At 48.9% G+C, this 9,668-nt stretch overlaps 1 protein-coding gene across 2 annotated transcripts in view; it reads left to right on the top strand.

Annotated features, from left to right (window-relative positions):
* Arhgap25 (Rho GTPase activating protein 25) overlaps positions 1–9,668 on the top strand; it is a 76,559-nt gene that overhangs the window by 49,370 nt on the left and 17,521 nt on the right. The window lies entirely within an intron of this gene.

Below are 9,668 nucleotides of genomic sequence, written 5' to 3'. Positions count from 1 at the left end.
AGTTTCAAGCAGGAAGGTGGTAAAGTTAGATTATACTGAGAAGATCACTGTAGTTGCTGTGCGCATCAGAGCCCGGGCTGGAGGCAGCCAGTTACGGAGGGAGAAGGTAGCAGTAGACCAGAAATGAAACTGGAGCTGTCATCCAGGCAAGAGCGCGTGGGAGGCAGCTTGTGCAGGAAGGTGCCAGAGGGGCTGGGAGAATCAAACAGGTTTGCACAGCCTTCTAGAGGTGACTGCCAGGAAGCGGGTGTGAACTCCATGTGGCGGGAGACGGAGACGGTGGTGTCACAGAGGAGTCCCGATTCCTGTCTGGGGAATGACCGAGGGATGCTTGGGTGGGAGTGTGAGACTGCCCCAGGCCCTCCCTGGCATGGCTCTCCTTGCCTGGATCTCTGAGCGGGTCTCTAGGGTGCTGGGGTCAGTTGCAGGAGGTCTGTTCCATCTTCCTGACAGGAGGGGCGGGAGCTGGCTCGCTTCACCCACCAGCCTACCTCTGAGATCATTGTCTCAGAAGACCCTGACTGAGCCACGCACGCCTCTGAAAGCCTTTCCAGGAGAGGGTGGGCTGGCTTCATAAAGGCTAAGTGCCATTCTGTGTTGCTGCCAGACAGCTTGATATACGGCGCAATGCTGGTAAACGCTGGCGTGTGGGATTTTCTTCCTTTCTCTCTTTCTTTTAGCCCACCTCAGAGCTGTCCCCTGAATGGCGGCTGACAATTAGCTGCTAAGTAAAAGGAGGCACTTATTTTTATTGTGCTCTGACAGCTTTATGTTTACTCTCTGAAAGCCAAGGGAGCCTCTTGGGTGTAAAGGTGAGTAGGGAGAAGTGTTGGGAAAGGGCCGGGCAGGTGCTGACACATCCCAGGATTCCTCCCGGAGTCAGAGCTTGAGCTGCCTTTGCAAGCATGTGCTGATCGGGAAGCCAGCGAGGACAGTTAGCTCTTGCAGCGCAGGAGGAGAGGCCAGCCTGGCTCCTCAGAGGCAGAGGGCTCAGCAGCCATGCCTCACGTCCCCAGGATGCCGCACTGGGACCTGGGTTGTGGATTTCCCACCTTGGCGCTGCTCTTTTGCTGGGACGTCAGGAAGAGAGCCCCCAAGCTCCGAAAGAAAGGTATTTCTTTCCTGTTTTATCATTCTTCCATGCTAGGAAGACTTTTCTCAAATGCTCTCTGCTCTCATGTCAGAATAGGGTGTGCATCTGAGACTGAGCCCTGGGAAACTGTGAGGCAAGCTTAGGAGCTGTGCTGGGGTCTGGCTGCCGGAGGGAATCAGAGAAGTTCAGAGATAACAGTGGAGGAACAGGAGGGCAAGGCTGAGCTAGCCATTTTCATTTCCCTAAGCCGTTCGTTCGTTCGTTGCCCTGGGGTTTGGTAGCCACTCTGGGGAGGGATCTGTGGGGCTGACCTTGGAAGACAGATAGGGAACAGAAGACGGTTCTGTCATCTGTGAGAACCAGATGCCACTGTCCTGGGGCTATTCAGGACAAGGCTCTTCTGTTCAAAGACTTAGGTCTGGGGACTGGAGAGAGGTGCACACGGGGTGGGGGCAGGGGCTGCTGCTGGCGGCATGAGAACACTCAATAGCACAGTTAGAGCTGGAGCACTGTGCGAGAAGCACCAGGAGTTCCTGTCCCCTGAGCCTCCCTGGGCATGGATGACGTCTCAGTTATTATTACAGTGACTTTTGTGGGGACAGTGCACTGTGGTGTGGAACCCAGAACTTTATTCATGATAGGCAAATGCTCTGAGAAATATTCTCATCCCTTTTTTAAAATGCGTGAGAGTATGTGTGTATGTGGGGTGTGTGTGTGTGTGTGTATGTTCACGTGTGTTGAGTGCATGGACTTGGGAGTCAGAGATCAACTTTGGTGTCATTCCTGTGGAGCCATCCACCTGGTGTTTCTCACACATCTGGAACCCAAGTAAGTTAGGCTGGTTGCCCAGTGAGCCCCGGGACCTGACAGTCTTCACCTCACTGGGACTAAGACTGATTGATGACCAGGCTCTGGTTCCTACATAGCAAATGCTTTACCCACTGACTTATCTCCCCAGCTCCAGTCTTGGCTTCTTAACTTAAAAAAAAGACCATGGCCTGATGTCCCACTGACCTTTAGTAAAAACAAATTAAACTGCTGCACTGAGGGTCCAGGGGTGGGGGCATGTAGTTTTAGGCAAACTCGAAACCCAAGTTCAGCTTCTCAGTTTCCAACTTCAGATTAGCTCAATTAAATCAGTCAACTCAAGAATAGCCAGACCCAAAGTCTGTGAAGGTTGGCGAACTGATGTACCGTTAGAATTGACATTTGTTAACTGACTGACATATGGTCTTAGAAAAGTTCCTATCCTGGACCTGGCTCTGTTTGTTTGTTTGTTTGTTTTGTTTTGTTTTGTTCGGGACAGTGTTTCTCTGTGAAGCCCTGGCTGCCTGGAACCTGCTCTGTAGACCAGGCTGGCCTCAAATGCAGAGATCTGCCTGCCTCTACCTCCCAAGTACTAGGATTAAAAGCACGCACCACCACCACCCAGCTGGAATGTGATATTCTTATTTGCAAGTTTTAAATGGTAAAGTTAAAATAAACCAGTCAATTGCTGTAAAGATTATATTGCATTTAACAATCATAAAATTTACACTGCATGTGATGATCGTAATTAATAGGTTGAATTGTATTATTGTTTAAGACAGAAGTATTTCTGCTGATTGATTCAAAGTGGCCATGAGCTCCTGTGAATGAATTGATTAGGTATCAATTTATTGCTGCCAAGGGCAGAACTATGGAGCGGAGATGCCCTGAAGGAGTGGGCACAACCTGGGCAGGCAGGGCATTGTCTTTGATCAACACCTGCCCCAGGGTCTTCTTCCTTCACTGACCTCTAGAGGGCTTTGGGCCTTTGGGCTGCTTCTGTTTCTGTCCCCACATCCAGGTTTTCCCTGGTATACCTGGAAGCAAAGGTACAGACAAGGACCCAGGGAGCAAGACCAGTGCAGCCAGTGCAGCTCAGCGGGCACTGGGGGCAGGTGTCAGACTCTAGGGGCCGCTTCGGATGCCACTCTCCTATGTGGGCTGCAGCGGGAAATGGCACCTGGCCAAGACGAGCATAGCGTGCTTTGTTTCATGGCAGAAGGGGCAGAGTGGTCCTCGTGTCTCGGGGGTGGGGGGTGTGGGGGGGTGTGAGGAGTTCTCTCTAGAGGGAATGGCTTTGGCTGAGTTCTAAACTACAAACATGACATTTGGAGACGTCCTGTGGATGGATTTCAAGGCACGAGTTTCTAAGACAGGGAAGAGGGTGCCTGGAAGAATCTAGTGCATGAAGGGCAGAGAGAGAGGAAGACACACTGGAGGAGGGTGAGAGCAGACAGCGGTATGAATGAGGAACCAGAGAGGGTAGTTCCAGGAGCCATGAGAAAGCATTGTGTGTGGGGGGGGGGGAAATATGTGACCTTCTGTGCCCCCAGCTGCTGACTGAGCAGCCGAGAAGAGCTCTAGAAACTTAATTCCTGAGTTTTTTTTTTTTTTTTAAAGTAAAGGCCATTGGTCTCCTTGACATGCGGGTGCGTGGAGAAATGCTGACCAGAGGGGTCGTGTGGAGAGCGGGAAGGAGGGAGACAGCAGGTGGAATGTTCCTGAGATCTAAGGCTGCCTCTGTGCCAGGAGATAAAAATAGAAGATGAACCAGACGGGCTGTCTGTCTCCGAGGCACTCACAGCCCAGTGGAAGAGCGCTGTTTAAATAAATCATTGAGAAACTACATAAGAGGTGATAAAGGAGGAGCTTTCGTGGGAGGTCTGTGGATCCAGAGAGGCCTGTGTCTCCTCGCTAAAGACATCCAAACGCGGGGACTGGGTGTACAGGAACATACAGGGCAGGGCAGCAGCTGGAGAGTTCTAAGCACAAGGGTGCGTTTTGCTCTAATAACTGACTTTGTGAATTCGGCAAAAGAAATTGCAAGTAGCTCAGTTATCCCTCTCTCCAGATGGTAATAATACAGACAGTAGTTGTGAGAATAGGTGTGAATTAAAGTGTTTCAGGGGCAGGCAGTGGTCTGTTTGGAGGGAGAGTGTGTGTGGGGATAACTCCAATGTGATGCTCTTGGTCTTGCGAATTGGTTCCAGTTGGGTTAGGTACCTGATATCAGAGGCTTTGTGGTCTCATGGCACTTGGCACTTGGTTGACTGTCTAAATGCTGAGGGTTGTAAGGAATGCTATGGGGGAAGCAGGGACTAAAGAGAAAACAGGAGGGCATGGAAGAATCACTACTCTACATGTGGACTTAGGGGAAGAGAGGAGGGAGGGAGAGCAGGGTCACTTGTAGTACTAGAGTCAGAACTGAGCACGGTCAGTTACTAGTTTTTAGGTGGTACTCAAATGTGTGGAGATAGGAGAAGGAGGTGCAGGGGAGCCATCAGGATGAGAACGAGAATTTTGTAGGCACATGAAGAGGTATTAAAAGACAGGCAACACTATCAGTGTTTGGAGGAGACCAGCAGGTGTGAGATCACCCAAGGTAGGATTTTGTCACTGGGAGGGCATCAGAAATCACTGAGAAGTTTTGAGGCAAAGAGTCAGGCTGTGGAAACTAAATCCTGAAGGGTTGAGAGGCTGCGGCCTGAATAAACTCTGTGGTCTGGGAGGGAGGGAACACCCTCCAGAGGGAGAAAGGCATTTTGTTGAGTACAGCAGTGAATGAAAGGGAGACAAGAATGGTTGGTGTGTGGAGCTGAACTAAAGGGTCATTCCTTATAAACTGGCAACGAGCTAGATGCTCTTGACTCTTCGTATCCAAAGAGAAAATTTTATCACACAGAGTAAGTCTTGGACAAGGTGGAAATGATGGAGCTGGCGAGGTCAGAAAGCTGCACTTAGAGGAAGAACACAGAGGAATGGTTCTGTAGAGAAGGAAGGCTGAGAGGAAGGGCCTGGGGAAAAGGAGTTGGTTATTACTTCCCCCCGAAGGAATCACTTGACTTTCTGTCTTAGGGAGTTAACAGCTGGGAACAGACAACATGACCAAGGCAACTCATGTAAGGACAACATTTACTTGGGGCTGTCTTACAGGTTCAGAGGTCAGCCCGTTATCATCAAGGTGCAAAAGTGGCAGCGCTCAGGCAGACATGGGGCTGGAGGAACAGAGAGTTCAACATCTTGTCCTGAAGGCAAACAGGAGAAGACTGACTTTCAGAAAGCTAGGATGAGGGTCTAAACACCCATACCCACAGTGACACACTTCCTCCAACAAGGCCAGACCTATTCCAACAAGGCCACACCTCCTAGAAGTGCCCTTCCCTGGTCCGCGTATATCCAAACCATCACACTTGCTAAGGCATGAAAGAGGGGAAGGAAAGTGAGCACAAAGAGGGTAGAGCTCAGGAACAGCAGAGTTTCAGAGCCAAGGTCTCATGAAGACTGGGTATGGCACAATTCTAGGATATGGCACTGTCCCTGTATGATGCGACACCCTCATAGTTCTCAGTAGCCTGAGAAAGTCAGACATTTGGGTTGTGGGAGCTGACAGGGTAGGAATGCTAGAAGGAAAAGTAATATTGAGAAATGAATATCCTGGTAAGAGCAACGTGAGAGTGGCTAAGAGTGCTGAGGGGACACAGACTGGGGGAGGCCGATGGACACAGAGGGAGAGAGTGGAGGGAAGGCCTGAAGGACACACAGGAAGAGCGTGGAGGGAAGGCCTGAAGGACACACAGAGGGAGAGAATGGAGGGAAGGCCTGAAGGACACACAGGAAGAGCGTGGAGGGAAGGCTTGAAGGACACACAGGAAGAGCATGGAGGGAAGGCTTGAAGGACACACAGGATAGCGTGGAGGGAAGGCCTGATGGACACACAGGAAGAGCGTGGAGGGAAGGCTGATGGATGCTCTTGCATCATCAAGGCTGTTTACCATGTGGTCCTTTCATTTTCATAATGGGAAGTTGGCTAACTGGAGGTAATGACAAGGCCTTTGTGCCCCTTGTCATTCCACACAGCTGCTGTCAACCCTTTCAGGACACTTGATGACTATCAGGTGGGAAACTGGATTACTTTCCATGAGAGAGATGACTGCTAGTGTTTCAACTAGAGAAATGCAGAAATAACCATGAGCTACTGGAAAACACTTGGTTACAGATATTAACCTACCAAGTAATTCAGCAAAATATGTTGGCTCATCCTCCTTGTCCCAGGCCTGCTGGGAGAAGAAAAGAGACCTTCCCCGTGTTTCCAGTCATGAGTACTTATGGGCACATGCCAGGACACAGACAGACACAGAAGTTATGATAGCACAGTGTGAGTCTGGTGGAATGGGCAGAGAGGAAGAAGGGTACATGGAATGGGAATATAGTCTCTCTGCCCGAGAGCAAGAAGGCCTGGCAGAGATGATGATATTGGAAAGAGCCCAGGAAAGACAAAGAGAATCCCAGAGGCAGAGAAGGGGGCAGATATGGGAGGGAGAAGAGTTTTTGAGGACGTAGGAACTGGAGAACACCAAGTTTTAGGACCCTCACGGTGAGATGCTTTTGAATACATGTTAGTGGGTCATACAAAATGGCAGGTGGATGTCAGGGCAGCACTGAGATGCACTAAAGTCAAATAGGCAACATCTGGGCAGATTTGGGATTAGAGATGATTACTTGCCAACTCCCAGCACGAGATACCATGAGGGAGGAGCCATCAGGCACTGGGGCCAATAGAAGAACACTGCTGTAGCAACTGGGAAAGAGGTGTAAGCCCTCAAAACCAGGGTACTGGTACTCAGACAGACCAGTGGGCTGGAAAGGTAAGCAGCAGAGGCCAGGAGGACACCAGGAATCGGGAATCAATACAGTACTTTATAGATGGAATCCATAGTAACTAGTGTCTGAATAGAGCACAGCCAGAGAGTCAGAGAATCAAGAGGCTTCACAAAGGACCAGCCTCTAGGACAAAGGTTTGGACAAAGCTAAAGTTGCCGCCTTCTGAACCTGAAGGGTACAGAGGAGCCTGGGAGCCTGCAGGAAATTCACGTGGGCAGTGGCTGTCTTCATTCAGATCTAATCTTGTCAGGCTGAGGGGTGGGGAAATTACAGAGCCCGATGCTGACAGGGCCTTGGTAGAGCTTGTAGAGCTCGTCTACGCTTGCTTCGCTGGAGGCTGTGTAATTTGGAAAAATATTTTTGCAAAGCAATTTGCATGCCACTGGGTCAAACCACTTGACCCTCTAGTTCAACATGCCAGAAAATTGCCCTAAGAAAATAGTTGGACAGCATGAAATATCTTCACTCGTCTATCCAAACACTAATGAATTAATTCAGCAACAATCAGATATCATTGCCTGTGGGTGTAGACATTCCAGTGAGTGTGTTTATTGTAGCTGTGCTTTTGATGTAGAGCAAACAATCTGAGTTATAAGAAATGCCATAAAGGCGTAATCGGTATGAGATAACATAGCGATGGGTCCTTGTCCTTTGATGCCCCATGATGCCAGCAGAATTCAGAATTCAGTCCTTGTTTTTTTTTTCTGTACCACCTTTAAAGAGTTTCGAACAATGGCATTAAACAAGACCCAAGAGACGGATCGCTTGTGCTTCCTGATCTGTCTCTTGGGGCTGTTTTCTGCCAGTCTCTGGTTTTGACCCACATTTTCACATATTCGAGGTACCACCTAGCCTCTACTGAGCATCATGTGCCAGGAAGCTTGTCAGTACTTTGCTTTACCTTTGCTCATTCATTTCATCTTGACAGCACCCTGAGGTAACAACACTATCACAGTCCCTTCACTATCAACCACCCTGAGCCCTCAGAGGCCTTGGTAAACTTGCCAGATCAGTAGCTGGGGCAGGGCATATTCAGAAGGCACGCCCAGGCGGTGAGGTCCTGGGATGCAGTGGACTGTCTATCATAGTGCAATGGAAACAATATGCTAGCTCAGTGAGAAACCAGTCCACACTCCCAGAGAGGAAGGAAAGTGTTTTAATAGCGTGACTGGAGCTAGTGGCTAACTAAGAGTCGGCCCCTAACAGACGATTTTACTAGCTTACATACATCTTAGGCCTATGCATTTTGTACATGCTGCCATCCTTAAATCTCTTTCAGGTCCCAACCCCAGGTTACACGTCAAATAATTCAAACAGAGACAGGAGACTGCAAGTCTGGCCGCCTAGGCAGATAGGAGATTTACACAGCAAAGATATTACATATTGCCAGAATTATTTTAAGCATACCACTGTTGTTCTTTCTCAACGTGTTGTTACCCAGGGTCATCTTCCTCACCTGGCAGAATTACGATTTTCCTGATAAGAGCACAGGGTACTTAATGGTGGGCCAGGGTTTAATAATGTGGAAGCCCTGCACTGTCCACCTTCAGAAGCCCCTTGGAGGGGCATCTTAGTTACTGTTCTATTGCTGTGAAGAGACAACATCACCACTGCAACTCTCATAAAAGAAAGCCATTTAATTGAGGTTGCTTACCGTTTCATAAATTTAGCCTGTTGTCGTCAAGGTCTGGGGAGCATGGTGGCTCGCAGGCAGACACGGCACCTGAGGAGTATCCGAGAGCTCCACACTAGGATCAGAAGGCAGCAGAAGAACAAGCCACTGGGCCTCGCTTGGGCTTTTGAAACCTCAAAGCCCTCCCCCAGTGACACAATTCCAAGAAGACCACACCCCCTCATCCTTTCAAATAGTGCCCTCCTGACTAACAAGGCATTCAAATGTATGAACGTATGAGGGGCATTTTCTCTCAAACCGCCACAGAGCCTAAGGGCCATCAATCCTGGTGAATAAACATTTATATCCTAGCACCCTAAATGTCACTTCTCTCTAATAGGCTTGGTTAGCATACTACTATAATACCAAAAAAGCATACTTCGTTGGGGAGTATTTTGAGGCAGTGCTCCTGTATCTAAATTGTACTTGTGTGACTGAATGTCTCCTAAGCAAACCTACTAGTAAGTCCTCTATCGCTTTGAGTTTCTGCTCCATCAGTGATGCTCCCCACAAGAGCCATAGACTCTCTAACAAAATCCCCAGTGCTAGGCATAGTAAAACCTCCCTTTGAGCTATTGGTTGGTACAGTGGAAAAGACTCCCCAAATATAGGCTCTTGCACTGTTCTTGGTTTTCTCCTGGGAGTTAAAACCCTATTGCCGAAGACACCACACTCACAGATAGAAGACAGAAGAGTTGAGCTGGAACTGACTTGGAAGCTCCTTCCTGAGGACTAGCTTCCTTGGTACCGAAAGGTGTTGTGCAACCTGCCAAAGGAGTGAAATAATCAATAGTTCTGCCCATCTGTGAAGCCACAACAGTGAGCAGGATGGCAAGACATCCCCAAGGGTGCAATAATGGCCCTCATATTCCTGGGGCAACCAACAGCTGTCCAATTGGATTGAAGACCTACTCAATAGGAAGGAATTCATACCTGATACTATAAAGCTGGCCAACTACTGATGGCCAGTGAGGTATTGGGCCCTAGAGGGAAGCCTACTACAGCCGGTTTCCTAAACCGATCTGGTTTCTAACTGCACCCTAAATACTTAACTTTATACCCACAGATGAGTATAGCTCATCCCTTGCCAAAGAAGCTTCTTTTTGCAGCAGTTGGAGATTGTTACAGAAGTTCACATCTGTTCCAAAATCCAGAGACCAACTGACTATGTGTTGTCCAACCCCAACTAAGACACCTAAAATACAACTCAAAGCT

The sequence above is a fragment of the Apodemus sylvaticus genome, chromosome 2, assembly GCF_947179515.1.
Source record: "Apodemus sylvaticus chromosome 2, mApoSyl1.1, whole genome shotgun sequence".
In the NCBI taxonomy this organism is placed as follows: domain Eukaryota; kingdom Metazoa; phylum Chordata; class Mammalia; order Rodentia; family Muridae; genus Apodemus; species Apodemus sylvaticus.
This window is presented reverse-complemented; position numbering and strand designations above follow the sequence as displayed.